This window comes from Triticum urartu, chromosome 6A, assembly GCF_056163025.1.
Source record: "Triticum urartu cultivar PI428250 chromosome 6A, HENAU_Tu73, whole genome shotgun sequence".
Lineage (NCBI taxonomy): Eukaryota > Viridiplantae > Streptophyta > Magnoliopsida > Poales > Poaceae > Triticum > Triticum urartu.
In genome coordinates, this window is record NC_141878.1 from 488,901,710 (window position 1) to 488,914,162 (window position 12,453).

Sequence of the window (12,453 nt, forward strand, 5' to 3'; positions counted from 1 at the left end):
CGTTTATTGTTTGCTAGCAGGGTTCTCACATCTATGCTGAGATCTCTAAAGACTGGGTAAGCAAGTTTATGGAGAAGCTCAGGGAAGGCTGTGCTTATGAGATTTGTCAGTTTCTGGTGTTCCCAAATAAGCGTCACTTTAAGGCCGTCGATGCAGCAAACATGATCCGTTTCAATAGATTCACTACGGTCAATCCTAATACCGACCTGGAGGTTGCGTTCCCGTTTTGCACTTACTCACTAACTGGCCTCGCCCAGTTACCCGCTCCTGTGGAGATGCTTACCTTTTTCACAGGTGTGTTATCTGCTTGCTCATTTACTCCCAAGGTTTCACATGCATACTGATGGCTACTCATTTTTCCTTATGTTTATTTAGATGTCCTTGGTGTTATCACCGGTGTTTCTGATGCCGTGAAGTTTCACAGTTCAAGCAGGAGTGAGCCGTCGATTAAACGTTGTATCACCATCAAGGACCTGAGGTATCTTCTACTCTCTTAGGCACCTGACGTCTGTACAGATAACATGATCAGCCTGCTGTCTGTCTATTTACATTGCTCCTCGTGTGTCCTGTGTAGTGGGTACCAAATAAGTGTTGCTCCATGGGGCAAACGGGCGACAACCTTTGACGGAGATGGTGTCATTGAACTGGGGAAGACTGAAACGGTAGTGGCTATGTTCATTGGAACTCTGGTAAAAAAACTATGAAGGTTTGTCCTTGACTGGCTATGCTGAATATATTCATGTTTACTTATTGCCAGCTATGCAATATGGCGTGGCTTTGCTTGCGGCCAATAGGTCGAAGGGGTGTCAGTGGAAACATGGCGTGCCGTTGGTACATCAACGATGACATCTCTGAGATGATAGACTTATAGACAAGGTACACTGAACTTTTGCTATGAAATATGTTTACACCAGGGGTTATTTGCTTGGCCTTTTGAAGATCTTGTCTGTACACTTACATTGTGTTCTTTGGTACCTGAAGGCTTCAGGACAAACATATTCCTGTTCAGAAAATTCTGCTACAGGGGCAGAATGCGGCTGAAATAAGTGCACATGTTGATTTGGATACTAAAATGGTCGCTGAGCTTCTGGAGTTGGACATTTATGAGAATAAGGTCAGTTCTTTTTCTATATGATTGTTTAGCTTCACTAGGCTATGTACTCTCTGCAACTTCATTTAACCTTGTGAATATTTATGAAATGTGTGTTCTCTAGGACGTACGTTTCCTCTCCTTGGTTACCCTGGCTAGGCTATCCTCTGGGCAGCGATGGTGGTTCATGTCATGCACAAAGTGCCATAAGACTTCCCAGTCATATGGAACTACATACAAATGCATCGATCCAGGCTATTCTTGCACAGATGCACTGCCAAGGTACTTCCATGTGCCGTTGATGCCTTATCCTTCTACAGTTAATATTTATCTACCTTTAACTGATTCATGCTTTGTTGTAGGTATCGCATCTGCTTTGTGGTGACTGACGGCACAAGAGAGGCCGAATTTGTTTTCTTTGATAGAGCAGGGAAGGAAATTATTGGCAAATCTCTGATTACCCTTCTCCGTGGTGGAAAGTCCAGTCGTGTTCCTCTTGAAGAAATAGTTCGGGTGGCCCACGGAGATGACACTGTCCCACAGGAAATAGCTGCGCTGGTTGGGCAGAAGTACAGATTTGTAGTCTCTATCTCCACAAAGAGTTTCCTTCCTGAGTCAAAGGAGACCTCATTTCAAGTCAATAGGATAGATGTCCCCACTGAAAGATGCCTACGCAATGCAGTTATGTATCGCAAGGCGGATTCATCTGGCCAGTCTGGAAGTAACACAGATTCTCAGTCTACTCATGTTGCTTCCTTTTCATCCGAGGCACTGCCTGCTGGATCCATTCCACCACTTCTCATGAGCAGCCAGGATGCCGAGCAAACACTCATGGAGACACAACCAAAGGTGCATCTTCTATTATTACTGTTTCGTCTCTTCTGCTATCCTTTGTTGTCACTGTGCTCTGTGCTCCTTATCCATCACCCTGATGTATGCCAGGCCCCTATCACTCCTAAAGGAAAATCAACTGATGCTTCCCCAGACTCTGTGAACCAAAGGTGTAACTGCTGCTATATTGTCCATATGGTTCCAGTTAATATGTAGTTTTCCCTGGAGATGATTTTACAATCACATCCTTTAGCTTGCTAATTACATCATTTGTAGTGGCACTAAGAGGGGACTAACAAAACATCCGGTGGCCAGTACCCAGCTGCGCAAGCCTCTATTTCCAAACAAGAGCACACAGGTATTTATTTCCCCTTGCCTAGCGCAAAAAACTCAAACATGTGTTGGTCGTGTTCTGGTCAATGACCAGTCGTTCTAAAATTTTGCCCAGGAAGTTGGGCCTCTGGAGGATAGCATCTATGATTTTAGTGAAGAAAATGCTACTCAGCTAAGGTATCTATGTTCATTTCAAAATATGTTTTTGTTGATATGCATTCGAGTTGTCTGTTTGCATCTGAATGCTATTTACCCTTGAAGGAAAACAAATGAAAAAGTGGCAGGGAAAGCTGATGTGCCCCCTGACAGCAAAAAACTCAAGATCTAGACCAAGGGCCATTAAGCGACATACCCTTTTGGTTCGTTTATCCGATCCTTTGCTTGCTAACTACCCGCTTATTATAGTTTATGTTGTCTTGATTTCTCTTTGGAATCCTGTTTCTGCAGAACCATGCCATGTCCAGTGCAGAGCTCGAGGGAACACTGACTTGATGGATAGTACTTCGACGCGTGTTGGATTGAAGGACCGCTTCTATCTACCATCGCCTTCCTTATGCCCTATCACTTATGATGCAGTGTTTTATTTTGTCGTCCATAGCTGACAATACCTTCTTATCTATGAACAAGCATACTCTATAGTTAGAGCTTGGTTTGTAATGAATCTATACTTAAGAATTCCATTCGTTTAGCAGTGTTGTTTATGAATGTACCGCCATGTTTCACTGGGAGACCTAAGGATATTACGAAAAATATCCTGCTGCTTGTCCCTTGCGTGTGTGATGCATGCACTTCCTATTTTGTTTATATGCAATCTGTAGTGGGTTATTGTTATCCTATTGACTGCTGCTTGGTTGTATGCTGCATAGGTCTTCTGTTTTGATCATCCACAACCCATGGCAGGATAGTGTTCTGTTGTATTTCACTTGGAGGTGTGTGGTGCATGTGATTCTTGTTTTGATCATACACAATCTGTAATAGATTAGATTTCTGTTCTATTTGTCATGCGATTTTGTATTTGTATTTTGAAAATACGCTACATGCCTTTGTTACAGAAGTGAGCTTCATGTCCACCCCTGTTGTATAATCGACAGTAAATGTTGCTACGTAAGCACATGATCCCGTTCCTGTGTGATCGTGAACTCCGGTAGTTTCCTCTCTTTAGTTAATGATTATGCCGCCAAAATCATATATCTCCGCTGCTTTCTTTAGAAAATATGTCTCTGCTGCTTTTTTTAGAAAATATATCTCTGCTGCTGATCTCACAGGCCTCTCATTAATTTACCTTCATAGGCCAATGTGTGACCAGATGGGCTATTTACCAGGCCGGCCTGCCTAGACTATACTCTGCATTGGGTTCTCTGATCCATCTTGCTCGACACAAACCCTAGACACCCTTGCCCTCCGCTTCATTTGGACAACGCCCAACTCAGTTCCTCTTCAGCGACGGCGCAATCCACTGACGCTGATGATGGAAGTGGAAACTGCTTGCCAGGTAACTTGATTCGCTTTCTTTCAACTGGTTTCCCTCTTCAGGGACTCACCATTGCTCTATTCTCTGTGTAGGGAGTAGATCCACTCACAGCGCCCTCTGTTTATCTCGCGGGCGTTTCCTTGGCCAGGTACGACGAGCACATCTACCTACGCGTTTGCCGGCTATGGTACCATCGAGGTGGCTTTGAGAATGGACCTATCAAAAGTATACACATGGTCGTAATCGACAGAAAGGTTAACACTCCCTCTATGATAAAGTTTTCAAGATCTGTTGGCTTCAGACTTTTTCATGATCTGTTGGCTTCAGGCTACTATAAATATGCTTTCTTATGATGCTGCCTTTAGGACATCCATGTGTTCTTTTAAGCATGGGTTCACTGGTCTGATTAGAATAATCATGGATCCACGATTGTTTCCCAGTTCTGATTGTCTGTTTTTATAATTGGTTCATTAAACTAATTAGGAATAATATCCACTCATGATAATTGGTTGATCCCTGTGCTGCCTCCTTTGTCTTCTCTTATAGGGAGGCTCTGCCCATGCAATGGTGCCTAACCATGCCATGCACATGTTTGTTGATACTTTACATGAGGGGAATGAATATAGATGCACTGGACTCCGTGCAATGTCTCCTGCGGTGGTGTTGAGGCCGGTAGAGGCCACTCACATGATATATTTTACTAGATCGACAACCATTCAGCGTGTTGAGTGTGATCTCACCAGTTCTTCCTTCTGGGCATATGATCTTACACCACTTAGTGACCTTGCTCCTCCCAATGATACCCCCGCATGATTAACCGGTAATTATGGTCTTATATGCAGTTGGTGCAGTGCTTACACCATGCATGCCTCTTCTCTGCTAACCATGTGTTTGGCTTTGCAGATGTCATAGGTATTATAAGCAGTATTTCTGATGTAGCTATGGTCTAGCCGCCACCATGGAAACAAGCAGAAGCTGTGAGAGATGTCTTTGTTTGTAACCTCAGGTATGTTTTGCAGCTAGTCCCTAGTCTGATGTACGTGTCTCACCATTTACATAGGATGTATCGTGACTTATGAGATGCACACGTATTGATCCAGTGGCTATGAAATTAAAGTGAGGCTATGGGGAGAACATGCTACTAGATTCAACGGCCAAAATGTACTTATGCGTGGAGCAGATGACACAGTTGTGGTGATCTTCTATGGCACTACCGTTCGCATCTATGATGGTTGATCCACTTTCTGTTGACTTACACTTGCCTCCCTTCTTGTATGACCTTTTCTAATGAAATGACATGTGTTTATAGGGCGAAGGGGTTTAGCATCTGGATCAGCTACTGGATGGTACATCAATGAAGACATACCTGATATCACAGAGTTGTACCTTGCAAGGTACATTTCACATCTGTGTTTGCACTCTACATCTCTTGAATCTTACTAGAATTTTCTTTCCTTAGTTCGAAAGAAATCTTCCATGCAATTGTGAAAGCACCGGCACCTATGCAGCCTGCACTACAAAAAAAATACACTTCCGTGATGATACGTGTTTGTCACAGTAGGTCGCTTTTTTTGTCATGCATGTACATCCATGACAAATTTATGACAGAATCAAGATAGTCATACCTATGCTGTCATAGAAGTGTTCCATGACATTACCAAAATTATCATCACGGAAGTGTCCACTTCCATGACGATAAATCGCGCATCACAGAAGTGCTTTCGTCAAGGGTGACCGACACATGGCATCCACCGTAACGGAATGCCGTTAAGCTATCGGGTCGGGTTTTGGATCCGATAACCCGTTAACAGCCCCGACCAATGGGGATTTTCCATGTGTAAAATCATCATTGGCTAGGGGAAACACGTGTCGGCTCATCGTCGGGACAGATGTCATCCACTCACTGGACAGAAGGCGCCTATGATACGTCGACACATGGCACGATCCAACAAGTTTAAATGGGCCGGCCCAACTAGAGGCCCACAAGATTTTGCGGACCATAATGGGCCGGCCCAGCTAAAGGCCGACGAAATTTTGCAGACCATAATGGGCTGGCCTAGCTAAAGGCCCACAAGATTTTGCGGGCCATAATGGGCCGTCCCAGGTAAAGGCCCACAAGATTTTTTTGTGCCATAATGGGCTGGCCTAGGTAAAGGCCCACAAGATTCTTGCGGGTCATAATGGGCCGGCCAGCTAAAGGCCCATGAAATTTTGCCGACATTAATGGGCCGGCCCAGCTGTAGGCCCACAAGATTTTGAGGACCCTAGTAGGCCGGCCCATTAACTCGCTGCCATGTTTTGGGCCAAATGCCGGCCCATATTTGATTCGATCCATTAATGGCCTGCCACGCTCCGGGCCTAATTGTGATGCCCGGATAATTAGGCTACAGTAATCCCACGTTAACGATGCCACGTCACTTTGATTACTGTTAGTAATCTCGCGTTAGTTCGAAACCGATTCAAATTCAAAATCAAAATCAAGCAAACAATAAAAGTTTTTCAAATATAAAAACTAAAATGTTCAATAAATAGTAGATAAATCAGAGGCTATGATAAAATTGTAAACAACATTATTGAAATTTGATAAGTGACTTAAACAACCTCAAACAGTGGCTGAAAACATTATTTACTAACCTTTTTATTATTAAATAAATAAATATGAAATGATAATTACCCCAAACTAGTTTTTGGTGGTAGGATATATTGTGTTGTGAATTTTGGGCCAACTCTCATATTTTACAAAACTCATTTGGTGCCCAAACAATTAGCCAAAATAGAAAAGGAAATAAATAAAAGAAAAGATAAAAACAGAAAACAAAATAGAAAAAAAGGAGAAAAGCAAAAGACCAGCTCATCCCCCCCCATCGCTGGGCCGTGAGGCCCAGCTGGCCAACCGGCCAGCCCACCAACTCCCCTGGCCATATGGCCTCCCCCAACCCACCTAACCCTAACTCCCCTCCCGCACAATCCCCACCCCACTCTCTCGTCCCTCTCGCCCCCGATCTAGATCGGGGATCAACCCCGACCGCGCCTCGCCGAAGTCGCCGTTGCCGCCCGTGGATTCCGCGGCCCGCTGCCCGCTGCCAAGCTTCGTCGCCAGATCCGTGGCCTCCTCGTCTCCTCCTCACGCTGCCTCGACCACGCCTCCTCGCCGGACGCCATCGCCGATGTCATCTCCAACAACGCCGCCGTCCCCGTCCTCCTCCCCGCGCCCACTGCCCGTGCCCTACTCCTCCTCTGTGAGCCCCCTCCCTCCTATCTCTGCCGTGGTCGCGCCCTCTCCCCTCAAGCCCGCGCGTTGCGCCCACCAGCCGGCCCCCGTCCTCCGCGCGTGCCCACCCTTGCCGTTTTCGCCGTCGCCGCATCAGCCATGGCCTCGTCCGCCGCTCATGCACACACGCGCCCGCGCACGCCTACACCACTCCGCATCGCCCCGCTCACCACTGCGTGCCCAGCCACGCGCGCCTCGCTGCCGCTGCCGCCAGTGTTGGCCACGCTCGCCTCGCCCCGGCTGCGGTCTCCCTCGCCAACCGTGCCGGGCCGTGCCTGCGCTGCTCCGGCGCCGCTGCTCGCCCCGGCGCGCGCCTCCCCTACTTCTTCATCGGCTTGCTCGCGCCGTCACCTGAACCGCGCCGCCTCTGCTCGTCCTGTGCCCCGCCTCCGCCTCTGGCCCCGCAGGCCACCGCCGCGCCGGCGGCCAACCTCGGCACCCCACCGCTCGCCGGCGACACCCGCCGTGCCCTGGTTGCCTCGCCCCCCCGGACGGGCTCGACCCCGCACGGGGCGCCCGTAACCGCTTCGCGGGCAACCGCACGCCCGCTATGGCCCTAGGCCACTGACCGAACGGGGCCCACCCTGAGAACAAAAAAAAAGAAGAAGAAAAGGAATTAAAAATAAATAATAAATAAAATTATTAGATTAATTAATTAATTAAAGGATTAATTAACTTAATTAATCTTGCTTAATTAACCTAATTAATTAACTAAACTAATTAATCCTGATTAGATTAGCCTAAGCAGATAACTAAACCCTACTTAAAATAACAAAGTATGACAGGTGGGTCCCACTGGACCCACGCATCAGTTGACCCAGTCAACCCCTGTTGACTGATGACGCCAGCATGACATCATGCTGATGTCATAAATCCAAATTTTGAATTAAATTAAATAATTAATTAAATTCTAGAAATTAGTAAAATCTTTAGAAAATCATATCTTTTAATCCGTAACTCGGATTAAATTATTTTCAACATGAAAGTTGCTCAGAACGACGAGACGAATTTGAATACGCAGCCCGTTTATCCGCCACGCATCCCTAGCATAGCGAACACGCAACTTTCCCCCTCTGTTTCATCTGTGCGAAAACGCGAAACACCGGGGATACTTTCCCGGATGTTTCCCCCCTTCACCGGTATCACCTCATACCGCGATAGGGCACCCCTAGCACCGCTACTTGTCATGTCATGCATCGCTATGCATCTGTTTGCTTAAATATTTATTGTTTCTCCCCCCTCTTCTCTCCGGTAGACTACGAGACTGACGTCGCCGCTGCCCTGATCGACTACGGTGTTGACGACCACTCTCTCTTGCCAGAGCAACCAGGCAAGCCCCCCCTTTGATCACCAGATATCGCCTACTCTTCTCTATACTGCTTGCATTAGAATAGTGTAGCATGTTACTGCTTTTCGTTATTCCTATCCTGATGCATAGCCTGTCCTTGCTACTACTGTTGTTACCATTACCTGCTATCCTACTACTTAGTATAGGATGCTAGTGTTCCATCAGTGGCCCTACACTCTTGTCCGTCTGCCTTGCTATACTACCGGGCCGTGATCACTTCGGGAGGTGATCACGGGCATATACTATATGCTTACACTATTACATTACCTGTGATACTGTTCGGAGATGGGGGCTGAAGGGGCAGGTGGCTCCATCCCGGTAGAGGTGGGCCTGGGTTCCTGACGGCCCCCGACTGTTACCTTGTGGCGGAGCGACAGGGCAGGTTGAGACCACCTAGGAGAGAGGTGACCTGGCCCTGGTCGGCGTTCGCGGATACTTAACACTCTTAACGAGATCTGGGTTTTTGATCTGAGTCTGGCCATTTGGTCTATACGCACTAACCATCTACGCGGGAGTAGTTATGGTTATCCCGGCGTCGTGGTATCAGCCGAAGCCTTCGTGACGTCAGCGACTGAGCGGCGCGCGCCGGGTTGGAACGTAAGCCTGCTCTTGTATTAAGGGGGCTAGTTCTGCTCCCGGCCGCGTTCGCAACGTGCAGGTGTGCTAAGGGCGATGGGCCCAGACCCCTGTGCGCTTAGGTTTAGACCGGCGTGCTGACCTCTCTGTTGTGCCTAGGTGGGGCTGCGACGTGTTGATCTTTCGCGGCCGGGCATGACCCCGAAAAGTGTGTCCGGCCAAATGGGATCAAGCGTGTTGGGGTATGTGGTGCACCCCTGCAGGGAAGTTAATCTATTCGAATAGCCGTGATCTTCGGTAACAGGACGACTTGGAGTTGTACCTTGACCTTATGACAACTAGAACCGGATACTTAATAAAACACACCCTTCCAAGTGCCAGATACAACCGGTGATCGCTCTCTCACAGGGCGACGAGGGGAGGATCATCGGTTAGGATTATGCTATACGATGCTACTTGGAGGACTTCAGTCTACTCTCTTCTACATGATGCAAGACGGAGGCTGCCAGAAGCGTAGACTTCGAAAGGACTAGCTATCCCCCTCTTATTCTAGCTTTCTGCAGTTCAGTCCACTGATATGGCCCTTTACACATATACCCATGCATATGTAGCGTAGCTCCTTGCTTGCGAGTACTTTGGATGAGTACTCACGGTTGCTTTCTCCCTCTTTTCCCCTATCCCTTCTACCTGGTTGTCGCAACCAGATGTTGGAGCCCAGGAGCCAGACGCCACCTTCGACGACGACTCCTACTACACTGAAGGTGCCTACTACTACATGCAGCCCGCTGACGACGACCAGGAGTAGTTTAGGAGGATCCCAGGCAGGAGGCCTGCGCCCCTTTTGATCTGTATCCCAGTTTGTGCTAGCCTTCTTAAGGCAAATTTGTTTAACTTATGTCTGTACTCAGATATTGTTGCTTCCGCTGACTCGTCTATGATCGAGCTCTTGTATTCGAGCCCTCGAGGCCCCTGGCTTGTAATATGATGCTTGTATGACTTATTTTTATTTGTAGAGTTGTGTTGTGATATCTTCTCATGAGTCCCTGATCTTGATCGTACACGTTTGCGTGTATGATTAGTGTACGATTAAATCGGGGGCGTCACAAGTTGGTATCAGAGCCGACTGCCTGTAGGAATCCCTTTTCCAACTCCTTGGCCGAAGTTGAGTCTAGTCATTGCAATACCTTTACTAACATGGCTGTGTGGCCTATGGGCCCACGTCGCCATTGGGTGGTATTAGGATCTTTTACTCCTCGATCTTTACTCCGGAATTCTGAACTCTCTTCTATTCGGGTTAAATGAATTTTGCTAAATCTAACATTAGGATCTCGTTATCACTTTCACCCGGAGAGCCCCTTATTACTGATGATCGTCTGCTGCACGTGAAGACCCTGAAGATACTCACCGCTGTTAACCCGAGAACTTGTGTTCATCGCGTTTACAATTCCCCTTCCACCGTCAACCCTTATGGATAAATACTTGCAGTTGTTATGCCTACATACATCCCTAGTTGGTCTTGTTATTACAAGATACCCCAAAATACTCGTCGTATTTTCGAGAATCCTTTGAGCTTACTGCCTTGCTGTTCTTTGTCACCTGAATACCCCTACGGATAATTCTCGCACTCATCGAGTATCCGCTCATTCCAAGTTGTTCAGGTGTTTCGCCAAAGACTTCAAAATACTATTCGATCTTCCAAAAATCCCGAGCAGCCTATTGGTCTTGAAATTCTCGCTTTCTTAAATTGTGGTTAATCCGATAAGTTTCGTAATCTTATTGGCCTCCCTTGTCAGTATCATTTTAAGTCCATTGATTCAATATGTTGAGGATGCCCGCATTCCTCAGTCGAATCCTAGGATTCATCCTTCCGGCTCAGGCGTCATTTGGATATGAGTTGGTCCTCGGCCAATTAGATTGCCATCGATTGTACCCCTAAGTCTATTCAACTTGTCCGTCCTTGATCAGAGCGTTTGCTCCTGATCCCTTGATTCGAAAATCATAATTCCTTTGTTATTTAAACATTGAATTATTCAGATGTTCTGTAAAACGATGCATTTGCGTTCTTTCTTCCTCTGATTGGGTATTGATACTCACATCAGGTCCATTGGGGATCACCATATCCACTGTTGGATTATTATCCGACAATGTCCTTCATAATTAATCACCTTGTGAGTTCTTTCTCCGATACATAATGCCTTTGGTAATTTGTATCCTCTCCTTTTGCCAACCATGCTCTGCTTTCGAGCTGGTAATATTTACTCTCAAAGCTTGTGGTATATGTTTCCACGATACCCTGACGGGTTGAACCCATGCCTTCCTTAATTTGTGTGACCTCGAAAGTTATGCGGGTTATACCCTACTGACGCTTCGTCAGATAACTTTTCAACACTACAACTTCGAAAAGGGGAGGTAAATGTAAGGTTATGCATTGAAGAAGTGGGAGTCGACCTTGAACTTTGTGTTCATGCCCATGGACACGATGTAGATCTTATTATTAAAGCTTCTCTTAAATTAATTACTCCCTTGGTATAAGTTCATCTTATATCCGGGATCTGGCCTTTTGCAATCGTGGTTCCGACCATGTTCTCCTTTAAATACCATTTCGCGTGCAAGTTTAAGCGCTTGTCTTCTGTAGAGAAATACCCCAGTCCAACCTCTACTTTGATCTGTTATCGGGTATTACCCCCCTGGTATCTCAAGATTATCATGGAACTGCATAACTTCTTATGAGTTCTTCATCAAGTGCTACATTCTCATTGAATTCAATTTTTCATGGGTTCTGAGTTGTTAGTCGCTCAAGAACACCGGTAAGTGAACCGATTCCGCACTCTGGTTCGATAACTCTAAGTAATCTTCATTGCTTATGAGTTTAATAATCCTTCAAGTCATTCCAAGCCTGATCGGCTGTATCATTATCGTGCTAAATTTTAACTATGCTACCTGGTCCTTAATCCCGGAGCACAACTTTCGATGATGAGCTAAGCTTACGTCGACTTTCCACGAAAGATCTTTTTAACTTGAACAACAAGCTGGATTCCGAGTTTGTGGCGTACTCGTGGTTCCAATAACTTTTCGCTTCATCATTCCTTTGACTTGATGTCATCGTCGACCGATTACATCTCCATGAAACCTCTCGACAGAATTTGTCATGATCATCATCACCATTCTTTCTTGGTCCCCGTGTTGTTTCTATTCGGAATACCGACAAATGGTCTGTGATGCGTAAATTCTAAACTTCTAGCAACCCTATTACTTTAAAGTTATTGGTCTATAGTTTCATGCTACGTCTATGGCTTATTGAATCATCATTCGAACATTGATCGTGCTACCTAGCCCATATTTCGGGTGCACATTTCAACCAATGTTTAACTGTGTATGTTTTCCTCGAGCATACATCACTAAGTCATTTGATCTAGCTTATGTTATCTCCTTGTTCACATAGTTGTGGAAATCCATCTTTTTGGAAATCTCAATGGATTGTCGCTGAGTCAATCAGTCACCTCCTCGCCTCTCCTTGATTTAATGGTGAACCC